This window comes from Bombus huntii, chromosome 6 (genome assembly GCF_024542735.1).
Source record: "Bombus huntii isolate Logan2020A chromosome 6, iyBomHunt1.1, whole genome shotgun sequence".
Taxonomy (NCBI): domain Eukaryota; kingdom Metazoa; phylum Arthropoda; class Insecta; order Hymenoptera; family Apidae; genus Bombus; species Bombus huntii.
The window spans coordinates 612,842-626,187 of NC_066243.1; the positions used below are offsets into that span (position 1 = coordinate 612,842).

General features: G+C 35.8%; 1 protein-coding gene and 1 long non-coding RNA gene across 3 annotated transcripts in view; one reads left to right on the plus strand and one right to left on the minus strand.

Annotated features, from left to right (window-relative positions):
- LOC126866468 (CCR4-NOT transcription complex subunit 6-like) overlaps window positions 1-13,346 on the plus strand; it is a 516,829-nt gene that overhangs the window by 54,248 nt on the left and 449,235 nt on the right. The gene's annotated exons all lie outside the window — the stretch shown is intronic.
- On the minus strand, window positions 1,715-5,699 carry LOC126866485 (uncharacterized). 2 transcript variants are annotated; one of them, XR_007689892.1, is made up of 3 exons: window positions 3,988-5,699; window positions 2,733-3,200; window positions 1,715-2,654 (listed from the first exon to the last, which is right to left on the minus strand). It is a non-coding gene; the product is annotated as an uncharacterized LOC126866485 (long non-coding RNA). The 2 variants fall into 2 exon arrangements; XR_007689891.1 differs by lacking the exon at window positions 3,988-5,699 and having other exon boundaries at window positions 2,733-3,981.

Consider the following 13,346-nt stretch of genomic DNA (forward strand, 5'->3'; position numbering starts at 1 on the left):
AAAAAATTCGCATTTGGGGCTGCCAACCTCACCCAGCCTGAATCGCTGTAACTTCCATAGAGTCAAGAACAATAGCCTGTTCTCTAGTGGGAAATCGCGTCTGTTGCGCTACCTGAGCATATGACATTGTGAATGAGGTTTTTCTGTATCGTTGAACATATGACGAACGAAATACCAACTTTATAAACTCTTTGGAAACGGAAACACTAGCAACGATCGAATATCACGAGTATCACCACGTTTGATCCAGATGAACTCTCTACTTCCATTGCAAATGTTAGAAAGATAAAAGCAAGTTCGCGGCAATTCTCATATAGTTGTTATTCATTTTGAATTGCGCGCCGAATATAGCCTACTGTTTTTGCTTTCTTCGTCTTCTTGTTCTGGACGTCCCGTGCAGTTATGGAGAGTTCGATGCAAGCGCGCACATCTGCCTAAGCACCCGTTACCTTTTTGTGCAATAAAGAAATATCGGTAAATCTTCACGGAAAGAGAGTCACTTGCAATTTCGACGATCTTTTGATGTATTGTCAAGGTCATCAGTCTTGCGTCACCAAAATGTATCAAGCATATTCTATTGGAATGCGAGACACTGCAGATCTCAAGGCGAGTGTGTACAATAGAACCAGCCACTGTTTTGACGACAATTTTCTAATTCACCAAAGTTACTTTATTTTAATCATGCTAATCAACTTGATTCTAAATTGATCCTATTTGACACTAATGTGAATTAACTCGAAATCTACTAACCCAAGTAGTAACGTGAAGTTAAATTAGCCTTTGGAAGCTACCGTTAGCTTTTGGAAGAAAGCCCTTGGCGACTGTTTTAAGCACCTTAAGAACCAAACTCTTGTTCGAAAATTTGTTCGAAAATTAAGACCAGTTTTATGAAAAAAGAATACACATTTGTTATTTGGTTGGTTAACAAGTTGCTGAAGTGCAACGTTGCTCGTGTGCAACATCAAGCGTGAAGAGGTTAATTACACCACTACTCAAGCTCAACCAGAATCGAGAAATATTGCAATTAACTTTTTTTAGGAAAAAAAGCAGTTTCTTCAACTTCTCGACGATGCTGAACCGCTGATTAATTATCTTCCCCCATCTTGGTTAATTTTAGCGGGCTCGCGCAGTTTCCAGCAATTCTAACCACATTCGACTTGCGGAGAAGTTGCGAAACACGCGTGCAGCTTTAACCAACGACTGCCAGGAAATGGATCGAGTATTGGTACCGCGTTTTTCTGTATTATCTTCCCTCTCAAAAGAAGAACAGAGATAAACCGACAAATAAGAGAAGGATGATAGGATAGATTGAAAGACACAGAGTTTAAAAGGCCTTTTACGAGCATCGATCGAGTAAAAAGCCGATCTACCACTATTACGCTCCATCGAAACTTAATCGGTGTTCCTCTGCTCGATCAATGAATGCAAATCGGTCTTACATTTTCTCTTTGTCTTCTGCATTTTCCTTTTTCCGGGTTCTTTGCTTTGGACAGCTTACAACTTTATCAAATATATTTTTTCGTTGGCGAATGAGTTATCATTTTACAAAGAATGGTTTGATGTCGTCGACAACTATATTGGACTCAGATGCAAATGTCAAGTAAACTTTGAAATTTATTTAATAGAATATATCACTGTTTTTGTTTATGAGATAATATCGATACCATTGTTTAAAACGTTAACTCTTGGGAATTGAGATATCAGTGGCAAGCAATCTCCAAAAACAAACTATTTATTTAACAAAACATATTATTGTGTTTATTCATAAGAATATTGTTTATAAGATTGACTGTTTGCTGCTATTAATGATATTTTCCTGGCAGCAAACACGTACATGAAAAACAGTTTGTTTCTTATACACAACATTTTAACTATTCTGATAATTTTGTACTTTTTATTACACGTTATACACATTATTAACAGAGACACGGAGTTTAAATTACTTTATTCCATATCTTCCTCTTATATATTGCTACACTTTACTTTTACGTGTACGTATCAAACTGTTCAAATGGTGTTCGATATTTTATACGACATTTATCGCTTATTTCTTATCTACAACGAAATGCATCGAGTATATTGCTTAAGATTTAAGTGCAGATAAATAAATAGAAAATAGAAAACCTAAAGTAATTGAGGTTTATAGCCTAATAGAATTGATCAGAAAATATAAAGCTCGTAAAATGTTCGCGTTATAAAATATTACGCTAAAATATTCTCAGAAGTACATACTTTATCGATGTCTTCCTTCTTTTTCTTATTTTTTTTTTTTTACAACCGATATAGTTGAAGTTCAAAGATTTACTTACTTTTGAAAAATTTACCATGGAATGTGAAATTCTTTAAAAGCTGTTATATTCGTTTATCTTTTTTAACGATAATCGTAATTTATACTTTTACTAGATGGCAGATCGACGTGTTGCAGATATTCTTTAGAAAGCTGCTTTTACACAGCTCATTAATCCTGTGCCCGGCCGTAAAGGTCTTGTACACCTAGGTACTCGTGTTCCCAGAAAGCTTGTTTACCGCGGATTCTTATCTGCGAAGGAAACGCAGGGTTTAACGGAGCATGTATAACGTTTTTCCTCAATACGTCCGACGTTTCTTTCTCAGCCAGCCCTGTGTAATCCATACTAAGCCTTCGTGTAGCAGTTCTATGTAATGGTATATTGGGAAAATATTCCAGGAATGTTAAACGCGCGATTAAAAGTTCAAAGGAGAATGTACTTTACCTCTACACCTGCCCAAACAGGTAAAAGCTTTAAATTTTAAAAATTCCTTGAAGATGTCATTTATGTTGTGTACGAAAAATTCATTCGAACTGATTTTACTTTGAACGATGTTGAATGTCGTTGGGTAACGATTTGGGAGATCATCTCTGACGAGTACAATGGTTCTCCGTAGAATTCGATCGCGAAAAGACTTGTAAATCTTCCGCACGAAATAATCAATTTGCGAGTTAGTGATTTCTGTTCGAACGAGTAAAAACGTTGTTTGTAAATGAATCGTATCGTTAATTATATCGCATAAACAATCGTGTTTTTTTCTTTATCTATATCGTGCATTTTCTCGCTCGGTCTTATCCGAATGAAAACTCTCGTTATTTTATCATCGCATGATCAGCGCCATCATCCTTCTAAAACTTTTGATCGATGAAATCAAGTTGATGAAACTCAGCCGTGCGAACACAGTGTTATATCCTGCAAACACAGTCCTTCCCGTACTTTAGCGAGTCAGACTCGCGATGAAGATTTTGGCCCAAACATGAATATCGCGAGTCTGACTCGCGACCAGATTCTTGGGCCAAACGTAAACATAACAAGCCGAGCTCGCGGACTGTTTTTTTGCCCGTTACGATCGTCACTGAATGCTAGTTTTTACATTTCGGTTCGTATTGCAACTGTTTACCAGCATCAGTCTGGTCTGTTTAGCGCGCGCCGATGTCTACCGATTGGGCCCGAGTTTTGTCGAACTAAATGGCACGAGAAGGGGATAAACTCTTCATTTGTCTTCAAAAGATACAAGCTAGGAGTTAATTTGCGCAGTAAGAAAAAGCTATTTTGCTTTAACCGGAGAAGACGAGGTAAGCGTTCAGACGACGAATATTATTGTCAATATTTAAGTTATTCAACATTATATTGACAATATATATATATATTGATCGTCTAGACGACTTCTTACGTACGATAATGTTGAAAACCTTAAATATTGACAATAATATTGATCGTCTGAGCGCTCCTTTATCGTCTCATTTGCACAATGGCATTCTTATTTGGAAATTGGATATTCTTTTAAACGTCGTTTTATTTCTGTTACAAACGAATTATATTCGTCAGAATGGAAAAGAACATAGTTGAAATTTATCTGCTTTTATTAATTGTCAATTTCTGTGGACATTTTGTGTAGGCACAAAGGGACGAAAATATGATCCTTCGCTATCGTTCGTTGTTTATGAAGACGAATATAAAACACTACGATGAAAATTACCTGAATCACTGAATGTTAGTTTCTACATTTCGGTTCGTATTGCAACTGTTTACGAGCATCAGTCTGGTCTGTTTAGTGCGCGTCGATGTCTACCGATTGGGCCCGAGTTTTGTCGAACTAAGTGGCACGGGAAGGGGTTAAACAAGATGAAGTGACTTCTAGTCGCTGAAGCAGCGACAGCCGATTCTTCTATTTCTTGTTGAACGACCTGGCCATTTCCGACTATAGTTTCCCTAATGTAAATGGGATTTTACGAAGCACTGTAACAAAATCTGTGCAACGAAATCTTCAATTGCCGCAGTCAGTCGTAACTACTATTTCTGGTTAACCAATCTGGTCATTTCAATTGTAATTGCCTAATGCAAACGTTTTAATGTAATACGAAAATCTATGACAGTATTTCCTCGCGAAGTTAACTTGCTAAATGGAAAATATCAGATAACTCGTCACTCAATTGTCAATCTCAGGAAATAATTTCAAATTCTTTCAAGAACTTCATAATTCATATCTTATCTTTATCTTCCGCGTGTCATTTAATCTTCATCAAAGACAATTTACGTCAGTTTTACCATCACGAGGATTAAAATCTAAGCGAAATTGATCTGCCTTTACTGACTTGTAATTCCACGATTATATCAGTTTCTCGTTACAAGAAAACTTTAACAATTAATTTAATAAAAATACATGGTAAAACACGAATCACTGCACGGTTAATAATTGTCATCGCTACCACGTTACATGAATGGCAGAGTTTCCACTTATTCGCTCTTTTCCTCGTGTCGCGCATTGTCGCGCAAATTGTCCCGCATTTGTACGAAATTTAAAAGCGCGAAAATGCACGGAAAGCGTATGCAATCTACAAAAGTATACAAAGTGCCTAATGTATACTAATCGTTATAGTATCTAAGGGACGAAACAAATTTCTGTTGCAATTCTATTTTTTGAATTACGTTCACGCAAGACTAAGTTCGCAAATTTGCGTTCATGATTCTACTCATAATTCTCGAATTTTTCGTATTTGATGCGAAAGCGGAACGTATAGTCTCGCTGTTGCTACACGTGATATTCGTACTGCGTGGGCGAATACAACGGCGACACGGAATTTGCACATTGCACATGCGATGAATTCGTCGTTTGACACTCCGCCTGCAATCTGCTGGCGACACTGTCCGTAATTACGTTATATGTCCTCGGCTTACAATAACGATCGTTGATGCGTGGGTTCGACCAACGACCAAGCGTAACGGTAAAGAGATTCATGTCGAATACGTTTCACTTAGCTCCTATTCGTTTCCTCGATCGTCCTCCTGGTGCAGCGTTCCTAACGCAAAGTTACGCTCTTCCGCTACCATCTCTCGTTACTGCGCGGCTTTACGGACGCCATTGTGTCGACTTTAACCAACGAAGCGTCGTAAACCATGGATTTGTGTCTCAGCTATGTCGTATTAGATCACGATCGAATAGTCACCTGCTGTTTTCCGATAGCAACGTATTAGAAACTAAAATTTTCATGTTTCGAAGGAAATTAAATTCGCTGTGTTTTTTTGACCCAGTTGCGTTCTTTTTACGTTAGAAAGTATCTCAACTTTGAACAATTTATGGAAAAATCGTTGTTATAAAGAATATATAATATGTATATATGGAGGGGATAGAAAATCTGCAGGTTATTCCAAGCTAGTAATTCTAAGAATTACATCAAATTCTCTATGTAAGAAACTATGACGTAAGGAAGATACTAAAAATCCCAACAGTGGAAGATACTCAGAAGTTGGAAGATGCTTCAAAACGCATCAACATAGGATGTAAAACCGCACGAATCAACTTATCAAGAGTTGTTACTCAAGTTTACTTGAAAGGCTCTGATACGACCGTTCGCGGAGAGACGCGGTCGCTAGGAAAACGCGTCAGCGAGAGGCGTAAATTCTCGCTACGATTCTGTTAATCGACGCCGCGAAATAGTCGTTCTCCTGTTTCGATTAAGATAACAGAGGTGGTTCAATGAATGTAACACTGCATTAACAGGTTAACATAAAATAATCTATTTGATAATAATATGATGAACACGCCACAAATTGTTTTACAATGAATATGGTAAATATATTACAGAAAGTTGACTCGACTTTACGATATCTCTCAATGAATTCGTTAGACTATATGATTTTGATTTTGCTCGTCAGACCTCTCGATGTGTAACGTTTGACTCGTCAGAAAGGACTGATTGCCTTTCGATCATTTCTTTGTCTTCTTTGGAAGACGACCCCCACTATGCTCGGGTCACGCCACCGCTCGCGCCTATGATCACGTATGCCGCCTTCTTGTGTGGGAAACGTAACGGACAAAAATCGACGTTTCTAGAGCTCGCTGCTTGGCGACACTATGCGCTCGTCTATACATTGTATATGATCCGTCGGACAGATAAGACGATCTGCCTGCGACACTGTAGGACCGCGAGCGACGGTTAGAAAATACAGACTGTGGTAAGCCTCGTGGCGTAACAGGCTCAAAACACACTTTAGATTTACTTGCATCTAATAATTGAATAATTGCTTTGATACAACGTTAACTTTTAGTCTAGTGATTATTGATAAATGTATTATAGGATCTTTTTATATTTATTTAGAATGGATTAAATAGGAAACGATGGTTATTTAACGTGAACTAAATACAGTAATGTGCTGTAACTAAGGCAATTAAATAGTTAATTTACCTCTCGTCACCACGGTTCTAACGCTCTTTCACACGGACCACCCTCCTCGACAACGCTGACAGTACTCTTTGACGGCACTGACAACACTCTTTGACTTTTCAACTACTGACTGTATTAATTCATCTTTCTCCCTTATGTATCCCTTTGTCCTTTCTCATAACCCCACCACGTACGTGTTCCGCAACCGTCCGTGGTCATGGTCACGTAGGCCTTTTTTTCGCGGAACTATTCGACTGAAGGGACGACGATACATTGATAGGCCTGCCGGTATTTAGGCTTTCTGGCAACATTGTTTATGGTTAATCCGATATTTCTTAGGCCATTTGTCCACGATACTACAATATCGAGATCCGCAAGTTATTTTAAACGACTACCATAAGATAAATGTAAGAGACTGTAAGTATACAATTAGGAACATTTGATAAAGAACGTCTATAAAAGAGGAAGAAAAGAATTGGATGCATCGTTTCTTGTTTCAATTTTGTATTGTATATCTTCCCTAAATTCAGATTAGAGCAAAATTGAAATATAAAATTTGTCGGATCGTAGGAGGGTCAGAGGTGAATTATTATTGTTTGATCAAACATGATCGATGTCGTCTGTTTCCAGATCTTGCACATACGTTGCATGGGCGATCGAGTTGTAGCGAAGCTTTTTCCTTTTTATAGTATTTTTCTATCTATTGTAGTTATCGACGTCGAACATGTGTTATGAACCCATTAACGTGTAATGTGTCACGTAAAATTAATGATAAAAAAGGAGTAGCTGAGCAATAATTTAACTTGACCGTGCTTTTCTAATTTTGTAGGCTTTTATTCACGAAAATGATTAAGTATAATATTACAATGAAGTAGCGAAGTTAAAATAGTTGCTCAAATCACGGCCAAACTGTATACAAGACACAAAAATTAAGACTAAAGACTAAAACTAGTCTCGTGGTCGAATGCTTGCAGTTTTTATATGTTGCGTTTGTAAGTGTTGAGTGGCAAGGGGATTGTCCTACGTAAGTGTAATGTTGGGCCATGTGCAAAGGTCACGTCAAAACCTAACGGTTCACTGTCAGTGGAATGGCGTGGATTTGGGTATGGTCATTGTCATAAATGCTTAGTTAGTAATTATATTATTTCTAAATTTTTTCTTAGCAGTTGTCTATCATTACTCGTTTTACAAAGTATATTAGAATCAATCTTGAAACTCATGATAATGTAGTATTATTGAAAACTCAAGCTACAGATATTTAAAATAGTCAAGAAATATTTCAAAAAGACTTTTACTTAAAATACTCGATTTACTCGATTTAAAATAATCGCGTACGAGATTAGAGAATTTAGAACAGAGATAGAAAGATTTTATCTTTCAACTTGAAAATTGAAATATTCTGCACGATTCAAGTACAATATCAAATGGCAATTTTTAAACAATTAATCTGTTGTTCAGATAATTTGCATGAGATACAAAAAATAATATACTTACGTATAAATCCGGTCGAAAACGAAGCAGTCTTCCAATAAAGAAACGTCAGTGTAAATACAGCATATGTAGTGTAAGTTTCACATTGACACAGTACAGTGATCTTGCATGCGAAAAATGAATGCACTACACGAAAACAATAAATTAAATCGACTTGTTCGAGCAAAATATGATTTCACAAACGATCTCACTGAAGAAATTCGATAGCACATAAATAAAAAACGTAATTATAAACACAGCAAAGGATTAATATAATCAACGATTTTACGTATTCGATTTCGCGTCAGTCGTCAGCGATGCACGACAATTCAGTTCTATAGCGACTGAAACTCGTGGTAAGAAATTCGGCAAAGAACAATAAACACGAGCCCGACTCGTATTACGTACGTCGTTCGAACTAAACGTAAACAAGACGAGCGTAGCTCTTCGTTCAGTTGTTCTCGATATTTCCTTTAGTTGCGTGTTATTCTTCGTTACGTGCGCACGTGTTATAATTCCCTAAAACTATTAAGCAACCCTTATACCTATCGTGTCAGTGAAAAGAAAATCTAATATCGATGATAGCAGTGTGAAGTGTGTTATTATTGCGGACAGTGATTCGGCAGATCCTTCTGATAATAATAGTGATGGTAAGTATATTGTGTTTCGTTGTTTCAAAAAATATCACACATTCGAAGATTATTAATTTTCTACGAGTTTTCTCAAAACGTTATTAATTTAAACTAAGTATTAATTTACAAATACAAATTAATTTACTGATACATTATGAACTTCCAAATAATACGCCATTTTTGTTCACTGATGAATCGATTATAACACATAATCGATTATTTCACAGTTCCTTTCGTTGCGCCGAAATATACATGCCATAAAACGCATAATCGAGACAGAAGATATTGTAAAATATATTTTGAAACATCTGAAAACGTGCATGTACTGTAAATTTTAACCCTAAACGCTCCGACTTTTAATTGTGAATATCGACCGGTAACTCTAACTTATTCTCATCATACTTCGACTTGCAAATTTTTAAGTGTCAGATTTTAAATGCTACAATGACGTGCAAATAGTAATATTAAAGTCATTCAAAACAATCTTTATTCATCTCAGAAGTAATATAATTTTGATTACAATATTTATATTAGTCATAATTGAGTAATGTGTGGAATTTTTTAAAACATTCATTGGGATTCAAACCGGGTTTGCGTTCACAGGTCTCACAGTACTCACTGAGGATTATTATTTTTTATTTGTAAACAATTACCGACCCAATATACACAATAACGACCCACAATAACGACCCAAAAATACATTTGGAGTAAAGCGCCGCACATTGGTGGTACTTCAGAGGTATACTTGGAGTAGAGCGCCGCACATCGGTGGTGCTTGAGAGATACATTTGGAGCGTTAGGGGTTAGATTGACAGGTACAGTGATTTTATTACTTATTTTTTATATTGTTTATTACTTATATAAGTTATATTACTTATTTCACGTGGAATATCAATGAATTACGAAAGCAATAGATTAAATCGATTACTTTCTCCAGTAAAGTATGATTTTATAAACAATCTCGGTGAAGAAATTGAATAGCGCGTAAATAGCGGAAATATTCTGTTACGATCGAGATTGTCGTAACAGCTGTGTTATGAACGTGTTCGAATGGCAATAGGAAAATGGACGCGTGTATCCGTTTTCCCTTTAGGTACGTAGCTTCGTATCACAGTCATCAAGGTATTACAGCGTTCTTGAAATAACAGTGTAAGATCTATCTAAAGTGGTGGAACCGTCACACGCTTTTCATCGTGACCGATGATACTGGTTCGCTTAACGACGATCATTGTGTTACTTTAGGCTCGAGATGGGAGGATATCTAAATTGGAGGTTTAAGGAATAAACTTCGAAGAAAAATGTAGACGGCTTGCCAGAGAATTTTTTTTGCGGCTAATAATATATCTACATGTACGGACACTAGCGGGCTATATTATGGGCTGTTTTTTCCTGTACTGATATGCTTTAAGAGCGTATTTCAGAACTGATGGTTCGTAGAAATCTATGTTTTTTTTAAAGTAAGCATTTATTAATAGAATTACCTTAAATAATTAATATTTTGAATATAAGATTGAATAGAAATGTGGATTGAAACGAGAAGAAAATTCTTGTCCAAGATAAAGTGAAATAGAATATATTTTGAGATTATCTGCTTTATAAATAATTTACGAATACATAACCTCATAGCGAGAAATCTTTTTCATTTATTTATTTCAAGCATTATTTCATTATTTTGCTATGTACTCGACGTTTAAAATTTCTCGGAAAAAGATAGTTTAAATCGATTTAGAACGATCAGTGAAAATAATGAAAGTAATGAAAATATACCTATATTTCTTTTTGCAAAAATCAAATCATCTCATTCTCGCGTAGAAACACATTCGGGTAACATGTTCGTGAATAGTCCACGACATTTTTCAATTAAATATTTTTATCCCTAAAATATTGACGAAAGTAATAGATATGTACCTGCATCGTTACGCTTGCAAAAGATGTAATACCGAATTGCAAGACTTACTTAGATCAGCCTGTATAATCGAATAAAAGTTTACACACGTTTCTAAATAAAATTTCAGTAATGTTTCCAAGAAGGGAAAAGATTTGAATACACTTGTATCGTATTGGACACAGTAGCAAAGTCGAGGTGTACTGGCTGTTTCCCTTTAGCCATATAACATTCGCACCACTGTTATCACCGTATTACAGGTTTTACGAAATAACAGCTCAAGACTCGCGTAATGCACGTGAACATCGGTAAGTTTTCACTCCCACTCGATGTCCCGAGGTAACTTAACGGTAATCGTTTTACATTTTCAGGCCCAACGGCCGACGAACGATTCAAGGAGAACTAGTATTTCATTGATAACTCACCCCGTGTCCCGACCTTTACGACCACCACACTGTACGTACACTGTTGCACGCGCATACCCGCCAGGCAACGTCCAATGATTTGTGTATCGACAGTCGTCAGTATTAATGCCATTTGTGTGCAATTATGTTAGTTATTATGTCAAACAACCTACCTTTTGCGGCTCGTTTCAACACGTTTTCAGCATTACGGCATTGCGACTTGAAAACGACGCCAGATACCCGATGAAATAGCTCACGGCCAACAACACGATTGCGTTGGTGGGTAGATCAAATTATAAATTAGAACGCGCGGAATCTATTAAGGAAGCGTTCGATGAGCATTTCGAAGCGATTTATATTCAGAAAAGTTACGAAGCGATAGATAGAATCTCTTTCATGCTGTAATTCCTTCTACGTGTATTAATTAATGAAATTATGGTAATGCTTCACGATTTCACCGGTATCTTCGATTTCTTTTTTAAGCTGCTACATATGAAAGAGTATTTTAAAGAGATAAAATATCGTTGAAAAAAATTCTTAGAATAGTTTTTTTTTTTGGATACCTTTTTACCTTTACCTTTTTAAATAGTCCTATGCAATATATTGTAATTTGAAAAAAAATCGGAGATACCGATCAAATTCTAAAACATCACCGAAATTATTTATATTTTGATAATGGTAGTTTTCTCTTTAGATTTCTTATAAATACACTATCTACGCAAGTTTGTATTTTTATGAACTGTATTTCAAAAATAGAATTTAATATTTGTTTTTGCATTCTATGTGCATTCTGTGCATATGTGCAAAAGTAAATTGCGAGTAAATAACTTAAAGGTTTAATTTATTTTAGGGTTCCAGATCGGAATTAGAAGTTTGATTTCCTTTTTCTAAATCGCAACCATTACTTCCACATCTTAAAACAAGAAGACACGATGTTTCCTTTTCCATTTTGAGAATTGATCTTCATAAATTAGAGACAAAGGTAAATAAAGTTTTTGAATCATCGCTATACCTTTAAGGACCGTAAAAAGAAATATGCTTCACAAAATAGTATTATTTAAGAATACATGTAACCACTAAAATGTTAGTTAAATCTTAATTGTTAAGGAATCGTAACTCATGGAATTTGGTATTGAAACAGCGGTTTATAGCTTCTTGTTTAGGGCATTTATCATTATTAATCCACCTTTAAAAAATATTTACGTTTTCACAAATTATAAGAAATATTCAACGTTAGAAGAATTTTCTAATTGGCACGATAATTGTCACGACAGAAAAATTTAATACTGCTATCGCTATCAAAATACAGTTTAATTGGCAATTAAGCATTCTTGTTTACAAAACCGATATACGCATACGATACGCGAGAAGTATACGCGAAATCATGCTTAATAGTGATTTATGGAACGCTAGTTGCCCGCCCGCACCCTCTTTCTTTTTATAACAATTTATGTTTATTACCCTCATATTTATTATTATGTTTATTATTATTTATTGTTTGAACATTCTTCAGATGTTGTTGAAGTCCATGGAATTCGACTCAGTGGGGACACACCTTAACATTACATCGTATCCAATAATCGAATATCATCATCGACAGCGATACACTGGTATTTATACCATTCACGTTTCCATTTCATCATCACTTAATTATTGGAGTTACTTGATCGTGCTTGCCATACCGGTTGAAATAGTATTGAGAAGTAACGCTAGATAACGCGCCTCTATTGATTTGTCAGTTGGGATAATGGATTTCAATGCATAACACAGAATCCCATGGAACGCGAGCGTGTGGTTGCCAGCCACAGATTAATACGGCTATCGCGGAACGACAGGTATTCCATATGTATCTGGTATTTCGTAAATGTTAATATAACTTGATCGTATCCCGATGCGAATGTAAATGCACCGGACATGGTGCAGTCTCTTAACCCTTAAATGCATACTGTCTCTATGTGGCATATTTAAATGGCCTTTGTTATATAGGTAACGTGTAATACTTATTGCATGGTGTTTTCGAATGTATTTATTACTATTTTTATACTATTAATATGTTCATAATGCAGCAAGAAATTTAAAAAGTAACAGTTAAAAATTATTTTTGTATGACTTTGCAATATTGGCAATTTTCTATATTTTATATTTAAGAAGAGTCATGCATTTAAGGGTTCAAATTTCGCATAAAACGACAATTTACCAAAAGATCGGTCATTTTATGATACAATTTCGTGTGATTGCGATATAAAGGAACGAAGTTTTCGATGAATTCGACGTCGTTCATT